We start from the raw sequence: 27,346 nt of genomic DNA on the forward strand, positions 1-27,346 counted from the left end.
CTGGTAAACATCAGGTTTTAAAAACAAGTATAAATATCCGCTATGACAAAGAACTTGGGACTTTAAAACCCTTAACTATTAAATCTGTTTTAACAAAACCAGTAAAAAAAAAAAAAAATCAGCGTGTTACACCCACAAGTAAAGTACCTAAGTGTTCATGCCAAACTTCTACACTCTGATTTTACTCTGAGCTGAGCTTGAGCTGTGCTCAAATACCTGCTCCTGCTGTCGTACCCTGCTCAAGATCCTCACACTGCACTGGTAGAGTAAATGATTGTATACAGGTGTTAGCCCTTTGACAGAAGCCCACCGTGGAGAAAAAGTGCTAAAGAGGAGTGGTCCCTGTCATTGATTTTGTGCACGGCAGCAGAAGCGGCTCCACTAGGGGGTGATCTTGCCGTTCGGTAAACGGAACCCTCAGAAACACGCTACGCCTCCCTGGCCTTAGCCCAACAGCTCTATTTGCAGGATTTGCAGTTGCTGATCCGCCGCTGGGTTTTGATGGTCACCCATCCTCAGCCGCACCTTCCGCGCTCCCCCCTAAGAGGTGCGTCTCGGCTGCGACCGCAGCGAAATCGAAATCGGCCAACGGCAGCAGAATGGCGCCCGCGCGGATGCGGCCTCCTGCTTCCGGATCGAACCTCTCTCTGCTGACAGACTCTGATTGATTGATTGATTGATTGATTAGGTTGATTAGCCATGTGCTGCCTACCAATTAGTACGGACCGGCGAACCACGATGCTTCGGCCCGAACGATCCATCGTCACACAGATGACCTGTAGGGGGCGGTGTGGAGGGCGATGCTGTGGATGAAGACTTTGCATGTCAATCTGCCCCCATCCTCCCGCAGAGCCTCTCGTATGTGTGGTTTTAGAGCCCTGCCAACAGAGACATCCCACATGGGTTCAGGTGCTGGTGCATCATCTCACCCTTCGCCAGGGACTCAATCCATTAGCAGTCATGTAAAAAAAAACAAAAAAAAAAACACCATCCTCCGCAGAACGTCGGCTCGCTGTGGGATTTCCTGAAACGGCAGCCTGACAGGAAAATAAATAATAATCCTCCGGATGGTGACCGCAATGAAGTGACAGCCCAGAAAAGATTTAATAAAATTCAATACAATCTAATTGAAGTGGTGAGCCAGAACCCCTGGAGAGCAATCTCTCTTTATTTTTGTCATGGTCTCTGAAACACACATTATCAGTTAAAAAATGGGGGGGGGGCATTTATGTAGCTGCTAGTCTTGCAAAAGTGTAACCAAATCTCTGCTCTGCCTTGATGTGTCCCTCCCTTATTACACTCCTGCTTGAAATATGGGAATACAGGTTTTATTTAAAGTTATTACAGGCCATGGAGAATGCAGATGATGCGTTTTGGTCTCCGGGACTTTGTTTAATTGATGAAACGGACAACTGCGCTCCCCCTCTACGCGCAAGCGTGTTTATGTGGCCAGGAGTGTGTTGATAAATCTGTAATCGACGCCACCCGTTTCGCAAAACCAAAGCGACTGCGATCCGCGCGACTTGGCTGTTAAGAAAATTAACTTTTCGTATTTGTCATACTGACTGTATATCACCATAAAATAACTTATGCATTCATATTGATTGCGCATATTGCATATTGATTTATAGGCGTTGTGCCGCGTGTTGGGGGTGCGCTCAGTCCGTACCGCTGCGTGCTCTACGTTCTGTACTGAACAGCTGCTTTTTGCAGAAATGCTGGACTTGCAGAAATGCTTGAGCCCTGATATTACCGACATTATTCAGATGACACCTTTCTCTAAAGCACATGACCAAGTAGTTTGTACACTGAGCTACTTACCGTGATTCACCCGTTGATACAGCACGGTATCCTTACTGTATCAATCCAGGGTAAGTACCCTGATGGACGGAACTGCAGCACGAGGGGATTTTTACCTGCTGTATTACTCGGTGCTCTAACCGCTGTCTTGTCCGGCGCTCTAACCGTCGTATTGCCTGGCGCTCTGACCGTCGTGCTTCCTGGCGCTCTAACCGTTGTCTTCCCCACCGCTCTAACCGTCATATTGCCTGGTGCTCCAGCTGTTGTCTTACCCGCCGCTCTAACCACCGTATTGCCTGGCGCTCTGACCGTTGTGTTGCCTGGCACTCTAACCGTTGTCTTACCCTCCGCTCTAACTGCCGTATTGCCTGGCGCTCTATCCTCCGTATTGCCTGGCGCTCTAACCGTTGTCTTCCCCACCATTCTAACCGTCGTATTGCCTGGCGCTCCAGCTGTTGTCTTACCCGCCGCTCTAACCACCGTATTGCCTGGCGCTCTGACCGTTGTGTTGCCTGGCACTCTAACCGTTGTCTTACCCTCCGCTCTAACTGCCGTATTGCCTGGCGCTCTATCCTCCGTATTGCCTGGCGCTCTAACCGTTGTATTTTCTGGTGCTCTAACCATTGTCTTCCCCACCGTTCTAACCGTCGTATTGCCTGGTGCTCCAGCTGTTGTCTTACCCGCCGCTCTAACCACCGTATTGCCTGGCGCTCTGACCGTTGTGTTGCCTGGCACTCTAACCGTTGTCTTACCCTCCGCTCTAACTGCCGTATTGCCTGGCGCTCTGACCGTCGTGCTTCCTGGCGCTCTAACCGTTGTATTTTCTGGTGCTCTAACCATTGTCTTCCCCACCGTTCTAACCGTCGTATTGCCTGGTGCTCCAGCTGTTGTCTTACCCGCCGCTCTAACCACCGTATTGCCTGGCGCTCTGACCGTTGTGTTGCCTGGCACTCTAACCGTTGTCTTACCCTCCGCTCTAACTGCCGTATTGCCTGGCGCTCTGACCGTCGTGCTTCCTGGCGCTCTAACCGTTGTATTTTCTGGTGCTCTAACCATTGTCTTCCCCACCGTTCTAACCGTCGTATTGCCTGGTGCTCCAGCTGTTGTCTTACCCGCCGCTCTAACCACCGTATTGCCTGGCGCTCTGACCGTTGTGTTGCCTGGCACTCTAACCGTTGTCTTACCCTCCGCTCTAACTGCCGTATTGCCTGGCTCTCTGACCGTCGTGCTTCCTGGCGCTCTAACCGTTGTCTTCCCCACCGCTCTAACCGTCATATTGCCTGGTGCTCCAGCTGTTGTCTTACCCGCCGCTCTAACCATCGTATTGCCTGGCGCTCTGACCGTTGTCTTACCCTCCGCTCTAACTGCCGTATTGCCTGGCGCTCTATCCTCCGTATTGCCTGGCGCTCTAACCGTTGTCTTACCCTCCACTCTAACCGTCGTATTTTCTGGTGCTCTAACCGTTGTATAATCTGGTGCTCTAACCGCCGGCTTACCCAGTTCTCTAACTGGTGCTCTAACCGCTCTATTACCTGCTGCTTTAACTGCCGCATTACCCAGCACTCTGTTCTGTTCATAAAAAGATATGAGTGGTCAAGTGTGCGATGAGTATCTGCAGGAACGGTAACTATATCCGTTGCCATTAGCCTCGGACATTTGCCTGGATATTGAGCCCGTGGCTCCCGTTTCCGTCGGGCCGCGATCCTGTTCCGCGTGCTCTTTTTAAACTGAGATTTTCCAAAATCCGCGTTGTCTGTATTTGCAGTTCGGCGGGCGCGTCCATCCCAAGCGGACGCCGCCGTTCTAATTCTCATGTTTTTTCCGGCACGGCAAACGAGGGGAGGAGCCGCGTGCGATAACACTGTTTACAGCGATGGGCGAAGGCTCCTCCAGGAGCTCAGCTTGGAGCCTCCAGCCTCGTGGCAGCTTTCGCCACCTCCCTGAGATTAGGCGGTAAAATTTATCACCCCGTACCGCTACCTGACTTGCAGGTAAAGCAACTTTGATACGACCCATTAAAAAGTGGCCCCGGGTCCCCGCGCTGTCTCTGCAGCCACTTTTTAATAAAGTTATTGTAAATCTCTGCTCACCTTTGCATACAGAAGTATATTTAATCAGCGGCTGTTGGTGATGCATTGCCTCAAGCGCCCTCGGGCTACGGAACTGCATTTCTGCATTACGGAAAATTTAATTATGAAATTACAAAGCAGTAGGTTGATCAGCACAATTTAAATTAGTGAGTACACAGCATTAGCCGCGCTGGCTGTGCCCTTTCCCAATTAGCATGACGGAATTAGCTCCTTTGGGTCTCAATAAAGCTTTTCATTATGTGAATTGCAAGCTATAGTTAATTAAAATTAGCGCATAGGTAAACTTGGGCCTTTTATTTAAGAACAACGCTCGGTTCTCTTTTTTTTATGCCAAGTTGCTGCCAGAGATCTGGACGGAGAATTTTACCAGTGTAGATGAAGGTCGGGCAGGCACGAAACGGACAAAATGGGAACGCTCGGAGAAGTCCGAGAGAAGGGAAGAGGTCAAGCGGTGACCGTGCGGACGGGGCAAATCGCAGTGAAAGCGGTCGCAAGGTGGGTGACGGAACATTCCGGAATCGCTCTTGTTCTGTGTGGACGCTAAGAGTTGACTCCGATGCACAGACGCTTGAACACACAGGAACTGTAAGCTGTTAAAGTTTTATTGAAAAGAATTCAAAACCCAAAGGTGTTGGGGGTACATGAATGAGGTTTGGACATTTTGGATTTTTAAAAAAATTCCACATTTACATATATGCCCCGCGGCACCTCAAGGGCCTTAAAGGAAGCGGGAAAACTGGACTGAGCGGGAGAACAAGGCTGGAAGCAGGTGGAGTGGAAATAAATGAATTAATGAGGTGGGTACGTAAATTGCATCAGATGGTTCTGGGCTTCAGTCCCTACTTCCACAATAGCTCCCTTGAGCAAAGAACTCGCTCTGAATTGCTCCAGCAAAATTTACCCTGCTACATAAATGGGTAAATAATTGAACATAAGAAGTACCTGAACATAACTGTTAATTGTAGGTCACTTCGATGGTAACAGAAATGTAATGGAGCCAAAGTACGTTTGTTTCCATACGGATAGAAAACGTAAAAAGTGCCGATGCTCACGAGCACTTTGAAAAGCATAGTTTCTCCAGAAATGCACTTAAGTACAAGTGATGGAGTAAACGTACTTTACGCGCCCGCGTCTGGACAGAAGCAGTAACCGAGAAGAATACATGTCGCCCCTCGTAACAAAAAGAAAAATAGTCAGGGGGTCTTTCGCGTTGGCGGTCACGGTGTGCTTCGCCGCACGGCCACGTTTTGCTGACGGGCGATTCTCCGAATCCGTCTCCTGCGACGGCACGAGTGAAAGATCGGCTATATTTGGATCGTTAAATTACGATGCGCCGTTGCGGCATCTGCACGGTGTTAGATTACATCCCAAACTGCCAGAGATGCATTTTACGCTGAAGTACTTCTGGGCCACTTCTCACACCTTCGTGGAAACTATGTCATCGGGTGGAAACGGGCGGTATGACGAAGGGTACCCCGGGGATGGTGGGCATCACGTGTACCGCTAGGTGGGAGGTCTATAAGCAGTAAAACATGCATCCAGGATGCTCTTTTGGTTCCGTATTTCTGATCATCGCTATGGGATCCTTCGCTGTGCCACCAGCGATCTTCAGACACGCACACGGCTTCAGCGTTTCCAGGCAATGAGTGCCTCTTATTCTCCTGCTCCAGTTAACATTCACAGCTGCTTTGGTAGAATCTTTGTTCCACCACCTGTCAAGTGCTCCATTATATGCTCTATAAGCCTTCGCTAAACTCAGCTGAAGTCATAGGAACATCTAGCAGCTTAGTATACGGAAAATACGTAAAAGAAGAATGATGACCTTTTAGTTTTCCTTCGGATTGACGTAGAAACTTGGGTCGTTTTTGTTGGCAGGTATTTCAGCGGAAGGGCTCTGGAACATCTCTGAGTCGGTAACTGAAACGTCTCGAGGAAATAATAAGAGAATTGCTGTTATAAAACGGCAAAAATGTGCCCAACACTCAGAGCACAGTGAAATGTTTGTTTTTCCCACATTTTTACCTAATAAGGAGGGATATATAAGAATTGGTTGGAGACATGCTTTCAGGACATTTACAGAACATGTGCACACCTCATTTTCCTTTGAGTTCACCAAAGAAATGTGAATCTGTTCCTACTGAATGACTCAGCGGTTGCCATCATGAGTCACTTGAGCGAAGGAAGAACGGACACCTGAGGGTCTCTGCGCTGAAGATCTCGCCGTGCTGTGTTGAGCAGGTGTTTGTCGAGCTTCCGTGTCTTCGGATGTATGTTGGTCCGCTTCCAGAGCGCAGGTGGAAACAGATGTCACTCAGTCCCTTAAAGCGCCGTGAAGTCACCCAGGAGTTGACGTTACCCCGGTAAGCTCATCCCATGGCGGAAAGCTGCCCTTCATTCTGCTCCAGATCCATGTTGTAATTGCTCTGCGGAAGAATACATGTCGGTTCACCACTGGCTGCTCGCATGGACCCCCCCCACCCGCATGCGTGAGAAATGAAGTCTGCTGAGCCAAAGCGCGATTCATTCTGGTCTTCGCTCCACCTCCGTTTTCTGATCCGTAGGCATCCGGTCCTCTACGTGGCTCGGCGGCGATACGACGCCCACGATAAGCACTCACACAAACGCATCGTTTGTGCCTTGAAAAGTAAGATTTCACCCAATCTGAGTGACGGAGCACCATTCAGAAGGAGTAAGAGTTTGCGAAGTAAAGTATGTAAAGAACCTGCAATATATCACACAGGTTCTGCTAGTAGATAAGGGACTGTTTCTGGTAAATATTGCGGATCGACATCGATACACGGCGATAGCAGCGGTGCTCTCAATTTACCGATGTGTAGCGCAACAAAAGGTCACAGTCACAGCCCAACCCAGATATCGACGACGCATGTTGCCCACATGTAGGCGATGCAAGTAGTGGCCAGTAGGTGGTGCAGTAGTTAGGGGTGCAGTCTGAAGAGCAACTAAATGAACACGAATTAGGCGATTAAATGTAAGTATATCTTTTTCTTTTTCATATTAATCAGTAATAGGATGCTAAGACTGCATTTTTGAAGCAATGAAAGTGGACTGTATTGTTTAACTGTGTAACTGTGCGTGGTTCTTCTGTGTAATGTGTATTATTTTTGTGTATCATCCTCCAGAAAGTAATTTCTCTTGTCTTGTCTCTTTTCTTTAAGGACATTGAGGTGGTGCTGGGGGTCCCGCAGTACTTAGAGCCATTTTCCTGCAATCTGAAGGTCTCCACTTTGAATCCAGTGTCCCCTGCAGCACCCTTCATAAAGGTACTTACCCTGAATTAATTCAGCCCGAATTACCATGTTGCATGAATAACTAAATCATTGTAAAATTGATTAGCAGACAATGTAAGTCAGCAGGTCACAGACAAGTAGTGGTTAAAAATCAATTATTTTTGAGAAATTTAATATTTTATGAGTTGTAATAAGGGGGGCGCGGTGGCGCAGTGGGTTGGACCGGGTCCTGCTCTTCCGTGGGTCTGTGGTTCGAGTCCCGCTTGGGGTGCCTTGCGACGGACTGGCGTCCCGTCCTGGGTGTGTCCCCTCCCCCTCCGGCCTTCCGCCCTGTGTTACCGGGTAGGCTCCGGTTCCCTGAGACCCCGTATGGGACAAGCGGTTCTGAAAATGTGTGTGTGTGAGTTGTAATATTTAATAAGTTCAATTTTGAGAAGTGTAATGGATTTAAGTCCACCAGGTAGTTTTCTTTGAAGGACTAGGAAGGGACAGCTAGGAGCGTAGTGGTTGGAACAACTGCCTTTGGACCCAAAGGTTGCAGGTTTTAGCCTCACCTCTGACTATAGTACCCTTGAGCAAGGTACTTACCCTGAATTGTTCCAGTAGAATTACCCAGCTGTGTAAATGGGTAAATAATTGTAACCTTAACATTGTGTGTTGCTTTGGAGAAAAGTGGCAGCTAAAGGTAAATAGCTGAAACAGAGGAGTAATTATGCTTATTCATTTAGTTGATCTTTTTCCCCAAAGTGGCTTACAGCATTAATCTATGGGTGACTATTCACCCCTTTATCCAGCGGGGTAATTTTACTGAAGGAATGCAGGGTAAATACCTTGCTCAAGGGTACTACAACCAGAGGTGGGGATCAAACCCATGACCTTTGGATCCAAAGGTAGCAGCTCTAACTTCTACACTACCAGATGTCCCCGATTGAACTTGGGGGGTGTACAAGCCGTACGGTAAGGTGTCCACGTCACCTTCAAAGGTCCATTCACTGAGAATGTCTCCATCCGTCCATCCGTCCGTCTCCGTCTCCTGTGATATTTCAGTTTACTTTGGTATAATTAGATGTCATTCCTGTTTGCCAGCTTGTCCAGTCTTTGTGTCCCTGTTTCCCTGAGCTCTTCAAGTGCCAAAACCCGACACTAATTACACCGATCAAAGCAGGTAAGTTGTACCCAGACACGGTGTAATGAGGCCGTGCCTCTCCGGGCCGCTTAAACGGAGCTCCGACACCCTTTGGACTCGTGTTTCCACACATCCCTCAATTCGCTACCCCCCTACGAGGACTCTCCGAGCTCACGGGGAAGATGAAAAGCCTGCGGAGGCTTTCTTCTGAGATGTCGACGGCGGGCGACCGTCTGTCCCGCGACAATGACAACCGTTACCTTCACAGTCATGGTCCTACCTGGGCGCTGACGTCCCCCCGCCGCTCTCCTACCCGTGATCTCTGAGCCGGAAACGGACGAGCGTCCCCGTGCGCCGGCAGACGTTGTCGGATGGCTTAACGCTCACGCGGCTCAAGTCCCTCTTGAAGACGTCAGATCAAACCCAGCGATTGCCGGGGATGGATTTGAAGCGGCTCCCTGGGGGACGCCGGGAAATTGCATTTAGCCGCCGCTACAAGATTCCGATAAGAGGGGGATTTGTTCTAAGAACGCGGCGACGGGGGAAGGTTATCGGATCGGCGCAGGCGCACGGCCGGCCTCGGCACGCGTCGCCCCGAGACCTCAGGTCGGCCGCCGAGGTTGGCCGTTCCACGCGTCGAAATGTCCCGGGCGAGGCCTGCGGTGTCGGGGGCAGGCTGGGAAACGGCACCGGGCGAACGTCCTCCCGAAACCGCAACTTAGCGGAATTAAAGCGGGTTTGCCGAGCCGTTTCGCGGAGATAAAACCGAAGCGGGCCTGCGTTTGGCGTGCCGAGAGCGCCGGCCGTCCCCCCGGGCGCAATCTGACGAGAGCATCAAAGTAAACACGGCTCCGTGTTTGTTTTAATTATTTAAATGCTCAACAACTGCCTCTCCAAAGCAGACAATCTGTTTAATTATTTTTGAATTTCACCAGGCAGCCACAGTTGCCAAAACTGATTTCAGGAACACGTTTTCAGACATCGACGGTTAAAATGAAGTCAAAAATAATACCGTAGGTCTCCGTCCCCCGCCGCTTCATCCCTTCGCATCTCATGTTATTCCACATTATTTACTGTGTTATTACGCAGTTACGGCGAGCTCGGCGAAGGGGCCTCGGGGCCTGCTGGCGTCCACGTGACATCAGCTATTAAAAGCTTCAGGGAAGTAATTTTTTGCACTTATTTCACCTCACCTGCGGTTTCCGGCCATAAATCACGTACTAATTAAAAAAGTGCTCTTGTCCTACGGTATTTTCTTTTCTCCACATTTCCGACTGAAAGCACGCGGATGCGCGATCCGGAGAACGCGAGCGGCGATCGTCCGCAAGGACACCCGCAGCGAGAGCGAGGGCGACCTCTTCGGGGACCGCGGCGGGACACGTCGCCGAGGAGTAAACCGGTGGCGTGTCCGTGTCTCCGGCGCTCCTGCTCCTGCCTTTCGCTCCTCCGCAGGTCACGTCCCCAGCGTTTGCTCGCAGCTCACTTCACGTACTTTTGCTCGACTTAAAAATATCCTGTTTGTCAATATGTAGCAAGTAAAATTTTAAAATATACAGTATATAGAAAAAAAAAAAAAAACACCGTGGCACTGCAGTTCCCGAAGGCCAGAATTATACATCCTTAGTCTAATATATCATCTGTTTGCACCACATTCACAAGTGAATCTAAGACAGATATAAATACACCAAAAGAAGCTATATCTGAGTCTGTGTGTCTATATATATATTTATAGCCCCTATAATTTCATACATATACATATATATTTATATACCCCTATAATTATACACATAAATATATAATTATAACAATATATGATAATAATATATAAATAACAATTTATGTATATATAACACACTTGTATCCTGTCCACACACACACACACAAACGTTTGGGATGCTGTGGAATTCTGCATCCTCATGCTGGTAATTACTCTCCCCAGGGAGAGCAGAACGGCGACACAGACAGGTGTCAGCGGAGGCTGTCAGCGCTCGCGGCTCAAACGTGACACTTAAAAAGGGCCGTGTGTGACAGTCTGTCTTCCGGGATGGCTGCCCCCCCCCTCCCCCTCCCCCCACACCCGTCGCCTGTCTATCCCGGGGCTGCTGTTCGCCAGGTCACAGTGAGCAACAGCGATGCCATATTCATGGATGGAAAGGATTTTCGCAGAGTGACCGCAGCTGGCGGCGTGGACGGCGGGTGGGGCAGTGCCCGTCTCACGCGTAGCATCAGGTGCGATGGTGACGCTGACCCTAGAGAGGAAGGGCGGTTCCTCAAAGAGCAGCTCTGCTCACCTGCAGAGGACCCGTTGACTCCTGAGAGGTACCTACAGGTACCTGGTGGCTGATAAAGGGCGAACGTCTCCTTTTGCATTTATTGCCCTGCATCAGGACTGTGGGGAGAGCTGGTACTGTAGTGGTTAGAGCCTTCGGACCTACAGGTTGCAGGTCTAAATCCCATCTCCTGCTGTAGTACCCTTAGGTAAGGTACTTACCCTAAATTACTCCAGTAAAATTTTCCACCTGTATAAATGGCTAAATAACAGTAAGTCACTTTGGAGAAAAGTGTCAGAGAAATGATTAAATGTAACTCAAGAAGCAGAATAAATGCACTTGGAGGTAGATGGTGAAAACACCTCTCCTGAACACATTTGTATCATTAATGTCAGATCGAACATATCCGAATTAATTAGTCTGGGTGCCGTGCTGACATTACACACGGGCCCTCGGAGAGCCCCATTAAAAGCAGGATTTAGGAGGATAAGTGCTTCGACAGTGAGTAGAAGTGTGCTGCGATGGGGCTGAAGCTATTTTTGGGTTCGCTCCCCAGGGGTGGATTTCCCGCTGATCTCCACTGGTTTGCATGAGTGTAGGAACACAGAAGGGCCTTAAAACGTCTCCCATCGGTCCAGTGCTGCGTTTTACACGGCAGTCTCAGTCCCTTATGCAATATGAAGATATGACGTTACAGCAAACACACGATGATGAAGCAAACTGGACTGGGCTGGACTGCAGGTCCACGCGGTGGTTCGAGGATGGGGCCTGTAGCAAAGTCCTGCTTTTGTCCTCTTGAGAACATTATTTAGCCTTTTAATATTTATCCTGAACCCTGCTGCAGTCCCCTTGATCAAGTTACTTACTCTGAACTGACAGTAAAATTTACTCAGCTGTGTACATGGACAAAATCATTGTAAATAGTTCAGGATACAAACTTAACCCTCTTTGTATCCACCTTTGGGCAAAGGTGTTGGTTATATATGAATATCCTGGACCGAGCTATAAAGATACCTGGTTTTCTTAACCTGGTTAAAAACAAAAATGTGAAATAAAAAAAAAAAAACATTTCGGATATGACAATAATTACAGGGAGATAATAGAGAGACATAAAGCAAGTAGGGAATTTGCTCCCTACGCTGGATGAGTCCTCTTTAGGTGAAATATGTCGCATAGATTCCAGGTCAATTGCTAATGACTGATTCCTAATAATTCTTATTAAAAAAGCATACTTTCATCCATCCATCCATCCATCTTCCTCCGCTTTTATCCGGGGCCGGGTCGCGGGGGCAGCAGTCCGAGCAGAGTACTCCAGACCTCCCTCTCCCCGCACACCTCCTCCAGTTCCTCTGGGGGAACCCCAAGGCGTTCCCAGGCCAGCCGGGAGACATAGTCTCTCCAACGTGTCCTGGGTCTGCCCCGAGGCCTCCTCCCAGTGGGACAAGCCCGGAGCACCTCCCCAGGGAGGCGTCCAGGAGGCATCCGGAACAGATGCCCGAGCCACCTCAACTGGCTCCTCTCGATGCGGAGGAGCAGCGGCTCTACTCCGAGCTCCTCCCGGGTGACTGAGCTCCTCACCCTATCCCTAAGGGTGCGCCCAGCCACTCTGCGGAGGAAACTCATTTCTGCCGCTTGTATCCGCGATCTCATTCTTTCGGTCATGATCCAGAGTTCATGACCATAGGTGAGGGTAGGAACGTAGATTGACCGGTAAATTGAGAGCTTCGCCTTACGACTCGGCTCCCTTTTCACCACGACAGACCGGTACAATGACCGCATTACTGCGGATGCTGCACCAATCCGTCCGTCGACCTGCCGCTCCATTTTTCCCTCACTCGTGAACAAGACCCCGAGATACTTAAACTCCTCCACTTGAGGGAGCAACTCCCCCCTAACCCGGAGGGAGCGATCCACCTTTTTCCGACTGAGAACCATGGCCTCGGATTTGGAGGTGCTGATTCTCATCCCCGCCGCTTCGCACTCGGCTGCAAACCTCCCCAGTGCACGCTGCAAGTCTTGACCTGATGAAGCCAACAGGACCACATCGTCCGCAAAAAGCAGAGACGAGATCTCGCGGCCACCAAAACAGACACCCTCCGTTCCCTGACTGCGCCTAGAAATTCTGTCCATAAAGATAATGAACAGAATCAGTGACAAAGGGCAGCCCTGGCGGAGTCCAACATGCACCGGGAACAGGTCTGACTTACTGCCGGCAATGCGAACCAAGCTCCTACTCCGGTCATACAGGGAACGAACAGCCCGTAGCAACGAGCCCCGAACCCCATAATCCCGAAGCACCCCCCACAGGATGCCACGAGGGACACGGTCAAATGCCTTCTCCAGGTCCACAAAACACATATGGACTGGTTGGGCAAACTCCCACGAACCTTCCAACACCCTAGTGAGGGTATAGAGCTGGTCCAGTGTTCCACGGCCAGGGCGAAAACCGCATTGCTCCTCCTGAATCCGAGGTTCGACTATCGGTCGGATTCTCCTTTCCAGTACCCTGGCATAGACTTTCCCAGGGAGGCTAAGGAGTGTGATCCCCCTGTAGTTGGAACACAATCTCCGGTCCCCCTTCTTAAAAAGAGGGACCACCACCCCGGTCTGCCAGTCCAGAGGCACCGTCCTCGAACTCCACGCGATGCTGCAGAGGCGTGTCAGCCAAGACAGCCCCACAACATCCAGAGACTTGAGAAACTCGGGGCGGATCTCATCCACCCCCGGAGCCTTGCCACCGAGGAGTTTTTTGACTACCTCAGCAACTTCAGCCAGGGTAATGGACGAGTCCCCCTCCGAGCCCCCGGCCTCAGCTTCCTCTACGGAAGGCGTGTCGGAGGGATTGAGGAGATCCTCAAAGTACTCCTTCCACCGCCCGAGAACATCCTCAGCTGAGGTCAGCAGCGCACCACTTCCACTGTAAACAGTGTTCGTGGAACACCGCTTCCCCCCTCTGAGTCGCCGGACGGTTTGCCAGAATCTCTTTGAGGCCGACCGAAAGTCTTCCTCCATGGCCTCACCGAACTCCTCCCAAGCCCGAGTTTTTGCCGCGGCGACTGCCAGAGCCGCGCTCCGTTTGGCCCGTCGGTACCTGTCAGCTGCTTCAGGAGTCCCATGAGCCAGCCAGGCCCGATAGAACTCCTTCTTCAGCTTGACGGCATCCCTTACTTCCGGTGTCCACCACCGTGTTCGGGGATTGCCGCCGCGACAGGCACCGGAGACCTTATGGCCGCAGCTCCGAACCGCCGCACCGACAATGGAGGAGCGGAACATAGTCCATTCAGACTCAATGTCCCCCACCTCCCTCGGGACCTGGTTGAAACTCTGTCGGAGGTGGGAGTTGAAGACCTCTCTGACAGGGGCCTCCGCCAAACGTTCCCAACAGACCCTCACTATGCGTTTGGGCCTGCCAGGTCTGTCCAGCTTTTTCCCCCGCCATCGAATCCAACTCACCACCAGGTGGTGATCAGTTGACAGCTCAGCCCCTCTCTTCACCCGAGTGTCCAAGACATATGGCCGAAGGTCAGAAGAAACGACTACAAAGTCGATCATCGACCTCCGACCTAGGGTGTCCTGGTGCCAAGTGCACTGGTGGACACCCTTATGCATGAACATGGTGTTCGTTATGGATAAACCGCGACTAGCACAGAAATCCAATAACAACTCACCGCTCGGGTTCAGATCAGGGAGGCCGTTCCTCCCAATCACACCCCTCCAGGTATCACTGTCGCTGCCCACGTGGGCGTTAAAGTCCCCCAGTAGAACGACAGAGTCCCCAGTGGGAGCGCTTTCCAGCACGCCCCCCAGGGACTCTAAAAAGGCCGGGTACTCTACACTGCCGCTAGGCGCATAAGCACAAACGACAGTGAGAGACCGTTCCCTGACCCGAAGGCGTAGGGAGATGACCCTCTCATTCACCGGGGTAGACTCCAACACATGGCGGCTGAACTGGGGGGCTATTAATAAGCCCACACCCGCCCGCCACCTCTCACCTTGGGCAACGCCAGAATAGTGGAGAGTCCATCCTTGGTCGAGAAGAGTGGTTCCAGAACCCAAGCTGTGAGTGGAAGTGAGCCCGACTATATCTAGACGGTATCTCTCAACTTCCCGCACCAGCTCAGGCTCCTTCCCCGCCAGTGAGGTGACATTCCAAGTCCCAAAAACCAGAGTTGGCGCCCGAGGTTTGGGTCGGCCGGGCACTCTGCCCCGACCACCGCCCAAATCACAATGCACCGGCCCCTTACGGTTTCTCCGGCAGGTGGTGAGCCCACCGAAGAGCGGCTCCACGTCGTGGCTTCGGGCTGAGCCCGGCCAGGCCCCGTGGGCATAGACCTGGCCACCAGGTCTATGCCCACCAGCATACTTTCATTTATTTTTTATCACTGAGTGTCACAGCCATGGTAGATCCCTCGCATTGGGCGAACACGACAGAGTTCCCCCAACGATGACCGTTATTTAACAGGTTTATCAGACTGTATCGGTCCAAAGACCGAGGCATTCAGACCCCCCACGGCCGAGGTCTCACTGAACAATTTCCTGACTTTTAAAGCACCGTGAGAGCGCAGAGCTGAAAGGAATGTCGGGAGAGATCTTGTCGGGACCAGACGACTTGTGTGCAAGCACGCCCGAGAAAAGACAACAGTTGTGGTCTAATGCCGTTTTCGTGCTGCCGCACGGGTGTTTGTGAGCCTGACCCTTTAAAGTTAGCGGCCGCTATTGCATGATTGATGGCGTTAAATTGCTTTATCCAACTTTTATTAGGATTTACAGGCCTCCTGTACCTCTGGTTTGCACCTCCACCCTTTCAATAAATCACCGCGGCACCTCGGCGCTCGCCTGCAAGGCTACGCACGCAAACCCAAGATTGATGACTTGACCGCGATCGCGTGCCAAAAATCAACGGCACGACACGCTGATGGAGGAACATGTGTACATTTTTTACTTTGTAATGGAAAATGCCAATCTTGACCGCCAGGGCCAGGAAACAGTTTTTCTCATTATCGGAAAATGCCACCTCATTTCCTATGTACAAGGCCTTGATTAATTTTAAGGGAACAGTGACATGCACACATCAGGGTTTTTTTTTCTTTTTTTTACCCCTGAAAGGGGGTAACGTGGTGATGTAAGAAATAGATGCAGAAAAACTCCCGCTTTCCGGAGAACCCTGTTTAATCTTTCATCCATTGTTTCATTGAGGTTTCGCTCTGAGACGCGTGGATCGTGACTGCGCCTCGCTTTTCCATTCGTTAATAATTAAAAAGAAGCGCGACTCCGTCCCGTCGGGAAACGACAGCCCGAGCAAACGCTCCCGAACGGATCGCCCCATCGCTGGAGCCCATCGGTGGCGCCGGGCCGCGCGGACGCCCACCTCGCGCCCGAAAAGCATCCGACGAACGGCAGCGCGGTGACGACCTCACGCATTCCGTTTAAACGCCGATCGATTTCTGCGGCGGGTTCGCTCTCCTTGAGCCACGTGGTGAAACCGGACATTGAGCCCTTCCTTCGCCGCTCTTCGTATACGCTACGGTGTATGGCGGTCCTCGAGGCCTCGCGCCAGGAAAGCCGCTCGCGCCACCTCGTTCCCCGCTTTCGACGCGGCGCTTCCGCGTACATTTGTCTTCTTAACGCAGCCGCCGTCAAAATGGGGCGAAACGAAGAAACTGTCGCTATAACTTTAATGGCACCGCCTTTCAAATGGCACACTCTCCAAATCTCACTTGTAGGGTTTGATGAGAAGCTAAATCAGGGTGCCGCCCCATCTGCTGCGCGATGCATGCGAGCGCCGTGTGTGTTTACGCGCCCGAGTCGACTTGATTTAAAGACGGCCCGTGCGCAGTACGCGAAGCGCTCGGTGCAACGCGAGCGGCCGGCTGGTAGAATTACTATTGTTTATGTAGGCAAATGGGCCGCTTCACACAGGAACCAAGACGTGATTTAATACATGAATTACCGTAGTGTATGGGTCAGAACACAGTCTACGTATATATCTACAGTTCATATGCACTACCTTCTTATTACCGTCTTTTATTCTTTCAGTCGATTCTTTTCTCCAAAGCAGCTCACAACGTGAGACTTACATACGACACTTCTCATAATGATATTTTACGTTGCCGGCTCATGGCGGGATTCAAACCCGCTTCTCATGACTGCACGGCAGCAGCTCGCAGCGCTGCGCTATTTGCTGTTTTTGTATGTGCAAAATCTAGAAAATTTGCAGTTTGGATGCGAAAGTCTGTTATTTCTATGCATGAATCGTAATCATGATTAAGTGGGCAAAGGATGATGGGATTAGTCAGGGATGGGAAATAATGTCTGGATGAAACCTGAAGGGGTCCAGTCGACAGGAGCAGGCGTGGAGGTTGATGGGGCAATAAAAGGAGATCCCACTGAAACGGCCGTGGAGTTACTGCACAGATGGATTCAGTGGTTCGGGTTGAGCTTTTCTGTTGGAATGAACCAAAGCAAAACTTCTCCAGGGACTCGAACCTCTAACCTTTTTCCATCAGCTCCTAAACCACGAGACATTCCCGTACGGGTCACCCGTTATGATGTTACGTTAAAGCGTTCGGCACGGCGTGCCAAGAGAGCGAGACGCAGAACCTTCCGGATGCCGGAAGTGACCGAACCGCTGGATGTTCCTCGTGCGGAGTGACGAGCGGTAAAGTGTCACACGCCGGAACTACAAACACACCAGGCTTGTTTGTCGAGAGCAGCGAAAGGTGAATATTTAGACTTGCTAAGCACAATTAAGACCGCGTTACTCGGTCACGCTTTTAATTTGGCGAAGTGCGCTACGCCGTAGGGGGGAAACACCGGCGATACGAGTGAGGATCTTATTAATTTGAGCCTCGTCCTGAGCCAGCCGTGCGTGGCTCCAGCGCGACGGAACACGAGGCTCCGGCTTGAACGGCTCTCCCCGCGGCGGAAGGAAGCGCGAGCTTGTGTTTCATTCCGGATTTAATAAGACCCCGCGTTAGCTAATCTGCTGCTCCGGACCCGGGACTGAGCCCCCCCGTCTCTGGGGGTTTTACGGCGCAGATTAACTGTCCTTTCTCCCTCCCGCTCAGCCATTCCTTTCGGCCCCCCGTGTTTCCTCCCGGAAAAAAAGGCAGCGGGGGAATGTAAGAGAGCAGGCGAGCGGAGGGAAGAAAAAAAAGTGAGGGAAAATTGAAACGCCGGCAGAAAATGAGATTTCAAATGAATTTCCGCCATTGAGCTGCACAGCCTGTTTGTCCCTCCCTTGAAAGATTGCCGTGGAGCTATTATTATCAGCAATAGATACTGCCATTTTTCAGTTTATGATAAAATATTGCAGGATACAGTCCTCTTAATACCAAGGGGGCCGTGTGCTCGAAAGTGCTGAGAGGCCAGGAAGGAGAGCGTGATGGAGAGGCTCCCCGTCGGCTCCGGCTCATAGAGGTGCCACCGTGATGGGTGGCGTTCCAAGCGCAGAGGCCCGACCCCCGGCTTCTAATGTCACTTTTTATAACCGGCGCTGCTCTTAACGCACACGGAAAAAAGCCATTCTCTCACACCCCACGGAATCGAGTCGCGCGCCGTTGGGCGGGACTGTCGAAACAGGCCGGGGGGACAAAAATGCTTATCTGAGCGTGAAGGTCAAGGGGCCAAACTTCGCGAGACAGGCTTTTCCACATCTACCGCTTGAGCACATGCCTTTCTCCAAAGCTTCTTGCACAGTGGGGTTTGTACACTAAGCTACTTAATACGATATACCCATTTCTACAGCTCGGTAATTTTTACAGCACGAAAAACAGAAGATTGCTTCAACTTATAATGAAATAAAGAATAAAGAGTTTGGGAGCCGGGGGGGCGCAGTGGGCTTGACCAGGTCCCGCTCTCCGATGGGGCCGGGGTTCGAGTCCCTCTTGGGGTGCCTTGCGACGGACTGGCGTCCCGTCCAGGGTGTGTCCCCTCCCTCTCCATCCTTGCGCCCTGTGTTGCCGAGTTTGGCTCCAGCTCCCCACGATCCTGCATGGGACAGGTGGTTTCAGATAATGTGTGCGTGCGCGAGTTTGGGAGCTCAAGTCCCGCTGCTGTATATAAGATTTAGGAAAAAGACGGGAGAGCACATTCGAGCTTATCGAAAAACGTTTTTATTTTTCGGGATGGATGTATTTCGGGTCAAACAGACACCAGCGTTGGGTCAAACCGGCTACCGCTCATCCTGAGGCTGCTATAATCCTCTTCCATAAGGTCAGATATCACCTTGTGAAGCATCAAGAAATCTCAGCTTTCGTATTCAGGTTTTTCGGAAATCGTTTGCATTGTTATGCTGTTTATAAGTCTCATAGTTGTCATTCCTCCTTCAAAAGCATTTTTATTCATTTTCTCTTCACGCAACTTTCTTATATCCTCCTCAGTAAGATTTGATGAATGAAAAAAGACAAACTCAAAATGATGTGAGAAAAACCGATTAAATTACAACCTGCCAGTTTCATTCCTGTATGAGTGAGAATCAGACGAAAAAGAAAAATTGAAGAAATTTAAATAATAAAAAAACAGACCGTAAGAGATCCAGACGAGGCTTTGGATCGTTGTACTGACCGTCAGTTCTACTGCTCACATGTACAGCCTGAAGGCTCATAGACCTGCACGCACGTGTGGTTACTGGGCTAAACTCACGAGCCCAACGGGGACCCTGAGAGGAGAAGCGGATATCGTCCAGCTCCTGCCGAAATGTGCTGCCTAATCATTCCTTGCAGCCAAGGAAACACTCTTTAATTTACCTTTTGCAAAGTGTTTCTCTGTTGACCTTTTGCCTCGTTCATTTTAATACCGACCGCTGTCTTGAAGCGGTACTTTCGGCAGGGAGGTAAACACCGGAGAGCTAATTACACTCGCACTCGGTGGGTGGGGAGCTCCACGGAGCAGAGGATACGTGGGGGCACGGCAAATGGCCTCGGCGAAACGGCACCGAACCCGTAGCAGGGCCTACGGGGACGAGGAGGTGTGGGGGGGGTAATGCGTGGAACATGCTGGATTTACGGATGCAGAAAATTGGCAGGATCGTCTGGGGGAGGCGGGAGATGAAAACACAGATTTCTTTAAAAATGTAGCCAAGTGTAAAAACGCACCGGTGTCCCTTAAGTGAAAATATTTCTGATGCGTTCGGGTTTCTACAAGCTGCTGGAAATACGTTGACATATTTGTGGGAGGAGGGAGCAATTAAGTTTTCAGGGAGGCTTTGAAACCCACACTGGATATCAGCAGAAAGAAGAGTGTGTTTGGAGCCACTCAAGTGCGTCGACTCCGTCCCACGTCCCCACGTCCTTTGTGGTTTTTCCTTCGAAATGTCCGTCGTTGGGCCATTAGATGTCCTCAAGCAGAAGGGTTCATCAGCTGAGTGAAATTTCCTTTCCCTCCTTTGAGCTCACACACTTCCTCAGAAAAGTGCATCGGAAAGTTCATGTCGGAGACCTTGAATAACCTTCATTGCGCAGAACGATCATCATTTTTACCCAACATCCCCTCGTTCGGAGGTTGACGACTCCTGTTTGACACCACGGATGATCATCTTCATGGCTGCTTGTCCTTTAGTCCTTCACCCACCCGCTGATTCTGCTCCCACGGTGTATCTGCCCTCACTGACACCGATTGTTAGCATCCCGTTCTGAACCAGCTCGGAATTTTTTTACTATACGTGGGAGCTGTCAAAGGACGACTAACATAATCTGATGGTTTTTTTTCCACTTAAGAATCCCTTGCAGAGTTTCTCCAGAAATACTTCATTTTCACTTTCCATACAGAAGTGAAGGTAAACCAAGTTGCGAAGAAATATTACTCGCACCTCGCTGAATAAGAAAACCTGGCTGATTAAGATGCAGATTAAAGCCCAACTCCGAAATGGCGTGCGCTGTGGTTACAGCACCTGATACAAGCTCTGATGAAGCAGAAACTGAATAAATGCAGCTCCTTCCGTGGTGTTTCATACACTTTCAATCATGCTTTTGCCTGTTTGTGTCTATAACACTCAGACTCTTTGTATGAAAAGTTCCCTGCACTGAGTAGATGGTCCTGTTCTTGGTGTGGATTCCGGAATCTGTCTGCTGAAGAAAACATCTAGAAGTTTCTGATGATGTGAAAGACGCTAAATTCACCCCGAAACCACACATCCTGCAACGACCCGTCGGTGTTCCTGTTCCTGCCTCTGATGAGCATTGTGAAATTCATGGTGAAATGGAAGGGGCAGTTAGTAGCGTAGTGCTTAGAGCTACTGCCTTTGGACCCAACGGTTGCAGGTTTGATCCTTACGTCTGGCTGTAGTACCCTTGAGTAAGGTACTCTCTGTAAAATTACCCAGCTGTATAAATGGGTAATAATTGTGCCCTTAATATTGTAAGTTGCTTTGGAGAAAAGCATCTGTTAAATGAATAAATGTAATGTAAATTTGGCTGTGGCTAAATACTAGTGCTGGGTCTAGATGTAATTTCGGGGGTGTTTAGCACCATATATCTCCGGGCGCACCCCCGAATCAGCGCAAACAGAGGAGCTGTCATACGGACACACAGCGGCACTTTTTCAAGCGGGCATGAGATTGAGGCCCCTCTGGAATTCGCTAATAGCCATTAGCATCCAAGCGGGCCTGGGATGCCAGGGATTTTTCCCCCACATTGCGAGCATTGGGCCACTGTATGTGAAAAGCAATTACAAAAGTGCAGCTTGTTCTCACCAAAATTCCTCCAGGTCCACGGAAGAAATAAAGGAACCACAATTGTTTTAAGTTATTTATTTATTTTTGTATATGAGAATTGCAGCGCTCCTCCAGATCTCATTTTCAACAGCCCCGCCGCAGGGAATAGAGGCTCTGCTGGCCTGGACCCTTTGGCCCCCTTTTCTCTAATAAATACTTGGTTTCATTTCAGACAGAATAAAGAAGGGGCTTCTGGAGAAGTCCGCCACGCACAGTAAGGAAGTGGCAAACGGATGGGGCAGCTTGACAGCATCGTTCAGAGGACTGCCATGTTTTAGAGGTAAGGAACAGGTTCACATATTGCTCACAATAACTTTTTTCAAAAGGACATTTAAGTGTTTGAAAATCAGCTGCTTTTACCTTCAGGGTTTTCCTGGAGGACACCTGAGGGCCTGGTTGGCCATGACACAAGGACTCTGCAGCTTTCGAAGAGCTTGTCCTGACAGCTGGAGGCCTGCCCACCCGCCCGCCCACGCACACACACACACGCACACGCGCACACACACGCCAGAGCCTAACCCGGTAACACAGGGTATAGGGCTAGAGGGGGAGGGGACACACCCAGGATAGGATGCCACTCTGTCACAAGGCACCCCAAGCAGGAATTGAACCCTAGACTCACCAGGGAGCAGGCACAGGTCAAGGCTGTTGCACCACTGCACCCCCCCAGCTGGAGGCCCTCGAGGACATCGCACACTGCCGTTGTGTCTCTGAGAGTCAATGTGACTCTCACTGACCAATGAATTTCCATAACTTGTTTACACCAAGCAGGGGTGCGGTGGCACAGCGGGTTTGACCGGGTCCTGCTTCACGGTGGGTGTGAGATTCAAGTCCCGCTTGGGGTGCCCTGTGACGGACTGGCGTCCTGTTGCGGGTGTGTCCTTGTGCCCTGTGTTGCCAGGTTAGGCTCCGGTTCACTGCGACCCTGCTTGGGACAAGTGGTTTCAGGCTCTGTGTGCGTGTGTGTGTGTACACCAAGAAGGATGTACCCTTTCCATTAAATCAACACTGCATTTATCTCAGCAAATCTGGCAGAATCAATCAGCTTGTCCTTGACTTTGTCAACCACCAGATTGGATTTTCCTCTCTAGAAGAGCTCGGAATCAAAGGCTCAAGACTGAAGAGCTTTGAATCGTACTTACCAGGTAGATCTGTGTCTCTGTGTCCTCCGCTCAGTCTCTCTCAGTCGGTGCTCCGCAGGACTTGGTATTGGCTAAAGTAACTGTGCTTCAGCAATTGTGTGTCTGTGTCTAAAGGTCATGTCTTAAACTTGATAAATGTACCGTACCAAAGAAAAGTCAGCGTACGCCAGAGGAGTCAAAGAAGAGCAGCTCGGAGCTGCCCTCCATCTCTGGGAACTGCTGCAGAAGAGCTGGGAAGAAGCCTTGAAGGCTCGAGTTTCTTTGCAGCACCTGCTTATGTCTTCTTGAACCAAAATGACCATCTACCAAGATTACTTGGGAGAGCTCATAGCATAGTGGTTAGTGCTGCTGCCTTTGAATCCAAAGGTTTGCTGTAGTACCCTTGAGCAAGGTACTCACCCTAAATTTCACCCGTGTAAAATTACCCAGCTGTATAGATGGGTAAATAATTGTAACCTTACCACTGTAAGTTGCTTTGGAGAAATGTGTCAGCTAAATGAATAAAGGTAAATGTACTGTCATTACCTGTGGGAGAAATACCCAAAATGATCAAAAGGGGCACCATTCTGGATCCACCTAACTTCATCAGGACACTTGATCTCAGTAGACTTAATGCCCAATTCCCAGTCCTACAACAGGACTGAAGCCTTAACATCAGATTGCGAATTCTTGATCAGCTGTCAATCACCTTGCCTTTGATGAGCCTAGTAATCCTTTTTCTTGTACGTTTACCTTTCCCCAGATCCTATTCCTTGTGTGTTCTAAGACTTAGAATGTCTGCATGCTTTAGAGACACTGTGCTGCAACCACACGATTCGCTGTTTGGAAGGGCAATCTGCTCGTACTATTGAGGTGGTGTACCTAATAAACTGGCCACAGAATGTATATCCGTTGTTTTACCTCTATTACCTTTACTGTGTGCCTTAGGTTACATCAGAACCCTAACATTGACAATTCATTACGTATTTGTCTTGTTTTAATTAATAATAATACAGCCACCTGAGCAGGTTTCAGTGTTTGTACATACCGAGCCGCTCTAGAATCTGACTCACTGAACAAGTTTTTTGAAGTTTTTTTTTGTTTTTTTAAGTACATTGTTTTTTACACGAATACTTAATAGGCAGAAAGAAATAAAGATGCAAACAACCAATGGAGGGACTTAAGCAGAAAAACAACTTTACTGGAAACATCAGAGGTCTGTAAGAGGATTACTAAGTACGAAGTCTGGGTGTGGATCCTGAACATCTCACACAGTTGATGGATCCGACCCAAAGTAAAGCGAGGTAAGGAGTCATGCCACTCTCCAGTTAGGACGAGATGAGTGGAAAAGAAGCCCCCCGGGTGGGTGCACGCTGAGCGAAGCTCGGTTCGCGTAACGCGGATGTTATTTTAAACGTGCCGCTCATCTCAAAGGCTGTCATCCTGAGACGGACTAGCGGGAATCAGAGGCGATCGCCCGTCTGCTGGCGCCCCACACGTTTCGGCAGAGAAGGCGGTGAGTGAAAGCCGTCCCACCCGTCTCCCGGGGATCTGACAGCACTCACTACGACCTGTTATTCCCGTACTCCCTCCGAAAGCTCGCTGGCTTTTATCGCAGAACTGTGGCGACGTCGCTGAGCTGGGGCTTTACGGGGGAGTTTGTTCTGGGTTTAACACAGGATTGTTAACAAAGGGATCGTCCCCAGGGAGGATCGTCTCACGGCAACCAGCGTGACGCTCCTGGTCCCACTCCATCCGTGTACTCCCTCCGTCTGTCAATCCCTGTCCTTGTATCCTTGTACAAGGTCGAAGGTCACACAAGGATATAGAGACTGCCAAGTGCATTGGCCTATTTTCACCTCTCACTTTGTGCACAAGATGCCGAATGCACCTGGGCGTTCATTCGAGTTGTTTATTCATTTAGCTAACGATCTTCTCCACAGCTACTCACAGCTATTCACTCTCTCATAAACATAAGTCATTTCCACTGTATCGGTTTACACCCTGGTTAAGTACCTTCATCAAGCACATGAACTACCTGACTGACTTCAGACATTAGATGTCCCAAAAAATTGATTATTAAACACTGTCTATCTGACTCTTATGACCATGGGAACCTGCAGTGTAAGGTTATTAAATTTACAATGGTTTACCCATTTATCAAGTATGGTAATTCACACTGTATTGATTCAGGGTAAGAACCCTGTTCAGTGGTTACCTCCTTCCCCATCCTAATGCACTGAAAGAAAAGACAAGAGAAGATCTTTCTGGAGCAATACATATTCTTTGGTAAAATAAAATGCGTGCACAGTAGAATAGTTCAATCCATTTTGATCACTTGAAGAAGGAATTTTTGACATCCTTAAAACTTTTGGTGAATTGAAGAGAAGCAGTGGCGCACGCATCCGATTACTGATTAATATGAAAAATGAGAAGGATGTATTTTTGATGCGAGGAGACCGAACGAAGGAGAAACAAGCGTGTGTCATCACAGCAAGACCCCACTGAGCTCTGTTAAGCACGCAAGCGTTTGACACCATGTCCTGCTGTTGCGGGACCCACGCGGCGCACCTGGAAATGTGGGCACGCGCCCGTGTTTGATGTGAAATCCTGTTTTGGTTTTGATGTTTGGCTCACATATGCCATGTGGATGAAGAGGTATGTCAGCAAAGGCCTTTGTAATGGTGGAGCACAAAGCAGCCTCACTTGATGTCTGCAGTCAGAGCCCTTTTCATCCTGAAAACGGTTTTGCGAAGACCCTTGTGGTGCTGGAACACCATTCGTCTCCTTTCCGGATCAAGGCGACTTCTTCAGCCGCAGTTGAGCTGTCCAGGTAAAGCTGGCGACAGCAGCAGCGATCACCTGTAAAGCTTGTTGAGATACCTCACCTTCGCCCAAACAGCTAGTGCAGTTATTCACTTTGGATCTTCAGTTACATTTACTGATTTAGCTGATGCTTTTCTCCAAAGCAACATACAGTGTTAATCTACCTACAGTTATTACCCATTTATACAGCTGGGTAATTTTTACCAGAGCAATTTCAGGGTAAGTACCTTGCTCAAGGGTACTACAGCTGGAGGTGGGATTCAAACATATGACCTTTGGGTCCATAGGCAGCACCTCTAACCACTACACTACCAGCTCTGTCGTTTTACCGTCAAAGCAGACAAATTTTCTCGGCAAACTGAACGTGGCTCAGTTACTTCTACAGGGACACTACGAAGTCTCACATGCTGTTAAATTAACTGAATGTAGGCAATAACGTGTAAATATTGTAGCGCATTAATTACAGCATGCCATATTGTATTTGAATGGTTAGAAGTACTGTAAATATTGCATGAAAATTGTGTTAAACATACATGTTTAAGGGTCTACAAGTAAATATTTACTACGGGGGAGAAGCTGATGAGACTATTTTATGACGTTCATGAATTTTCATCCATTGGGCTCCAATCTAATTTGATTACACATGACACTAAAACGCAGCTATATGAAAGGAACACTCTCTTTTGGGGCTTTTTGCCAATGAGTGGAGTTTGTCATCTAGATCGAGGGGCTTCAAACACTGTACTCATCTGCTGACGGTGGAATTCCAGCTTCTTCCTCTCGCAGTCGTTGGTTCAGACGCTTCCCCTCGTTCCTCGAGTCCTGCAGGGTAAGAAGCCTTTCCGCTCCTTTCCTTTCCTTCCCCTCCCCACACGGTTTGTGCCTGCAGCCAAACATCCCAAAATTCCTCTGGGCGAGTTGGGATGTGATACAGTGTGTGTGTGGGGGGGGGGCTATCTAATTCTCCATCACACCTCCAGATCTGAAGGCCTTCAAGCAAAGAGCTAAGAGTCTGAAAATCATCACTCGGCACTTCTGCGCGCATGTGTATCCCACGGATAAATGATTCAAGGTCCTCGCCGGTGAATTTGCCAGTGAAGGATGACTGAGCCCCCTGGCGTCGCACAGGGGCCTCGGTACGAGACAAGGACACCGTCTGACGTGCTGAGGACACGCTGCTCAGCGGACACAGCAGCTGGGTGTCATTTCTCAAGGAGGCCAGCGAAGCATCTCTGCCAGGGGCTCCTCAGACGGGAGCAGGTGTCAGTCAAGACGGCCTAACCACCCGGAAAACACGTCCGTGTTAAATGTGCCATGTGACTGCAGCTAAAACGTGGGCCCCGAGCAAAGCGGAAAATGTGGTTTTCAACATGAAAAACGTGCAATCAGAACTTTGCCTGGAACCCTTTAGAAAAATAGAAGCCACTTCAAACCCTAAACGTCTATCAAAACAGCAGATTAACTACGATTGCAGCTAAGCTGGGGAAAAAAAGAGGTAGAAAAGATTTTGAGTAAATCAAAACGACTCTTTTTCCTAAGGTAAAGAATCTGTTAGCAGCTCTCGGTCACAGACCAGCACTGACATCGGGGGGGAAAGAAAACGCTCCTTGTGCCACTGTTACCGCGGTGCTCGCAGCTCAGGCTGGAACTGTGGGAGGAAGAGGCCGAGAAAGAGGGAACCCTGGGAATACTTGCTGAAGGACGGCCTCCGCCCACCAGTGCTGCGATGATGTTCATGAGACACGAAAGCCTCGAGACCGTCGGCGGAAATAAAAGGGTCCTCCCAGTTCGGCCACGCCCACTTTCGAGGGCTACCGGCATCCTCGAGACGACTCTATCGGCATGCAAATTGATGAACCTGCACAAACACGGTGCTGTGCCTCGAGCGCTTTCCGAAGCCGCATCATCCGCCCCCCACCTGCTCAGGGCGTCCCGCGCCGGTCGTGTACATGAGGTTTCTTTGGCAGCGAGAGGGAGAGGTCACCCCACCCCGTCCACCCCCGCGCCACCCACCCTCCCACCACCATCCGCATGAGTGCGGCGGAAGCCGTAGAGCTGGCAAGATATCTGCCGACAGCATCTGAATGCGTACGAAGGCAAGTCTAATCTCCATAAAGGAGTACGCTTGCCCTTCTCAGCCTTTACCGCCAAGTA

The sequence above is a fragment of the Scleropages formosus genome, chromosome 1 (genome assembly GCF_900964775.1).
Source record: "Scleropages formosus chromosome 1, fSclFor1.1, whole genome shotgun sequence".
Lineage (NCBI taxonomy): Eukaryota > Metazoa > Chordata > Actinopteri > Osteoglossiformes > Osteoglossidae > Scleropages > Scleropages formosus.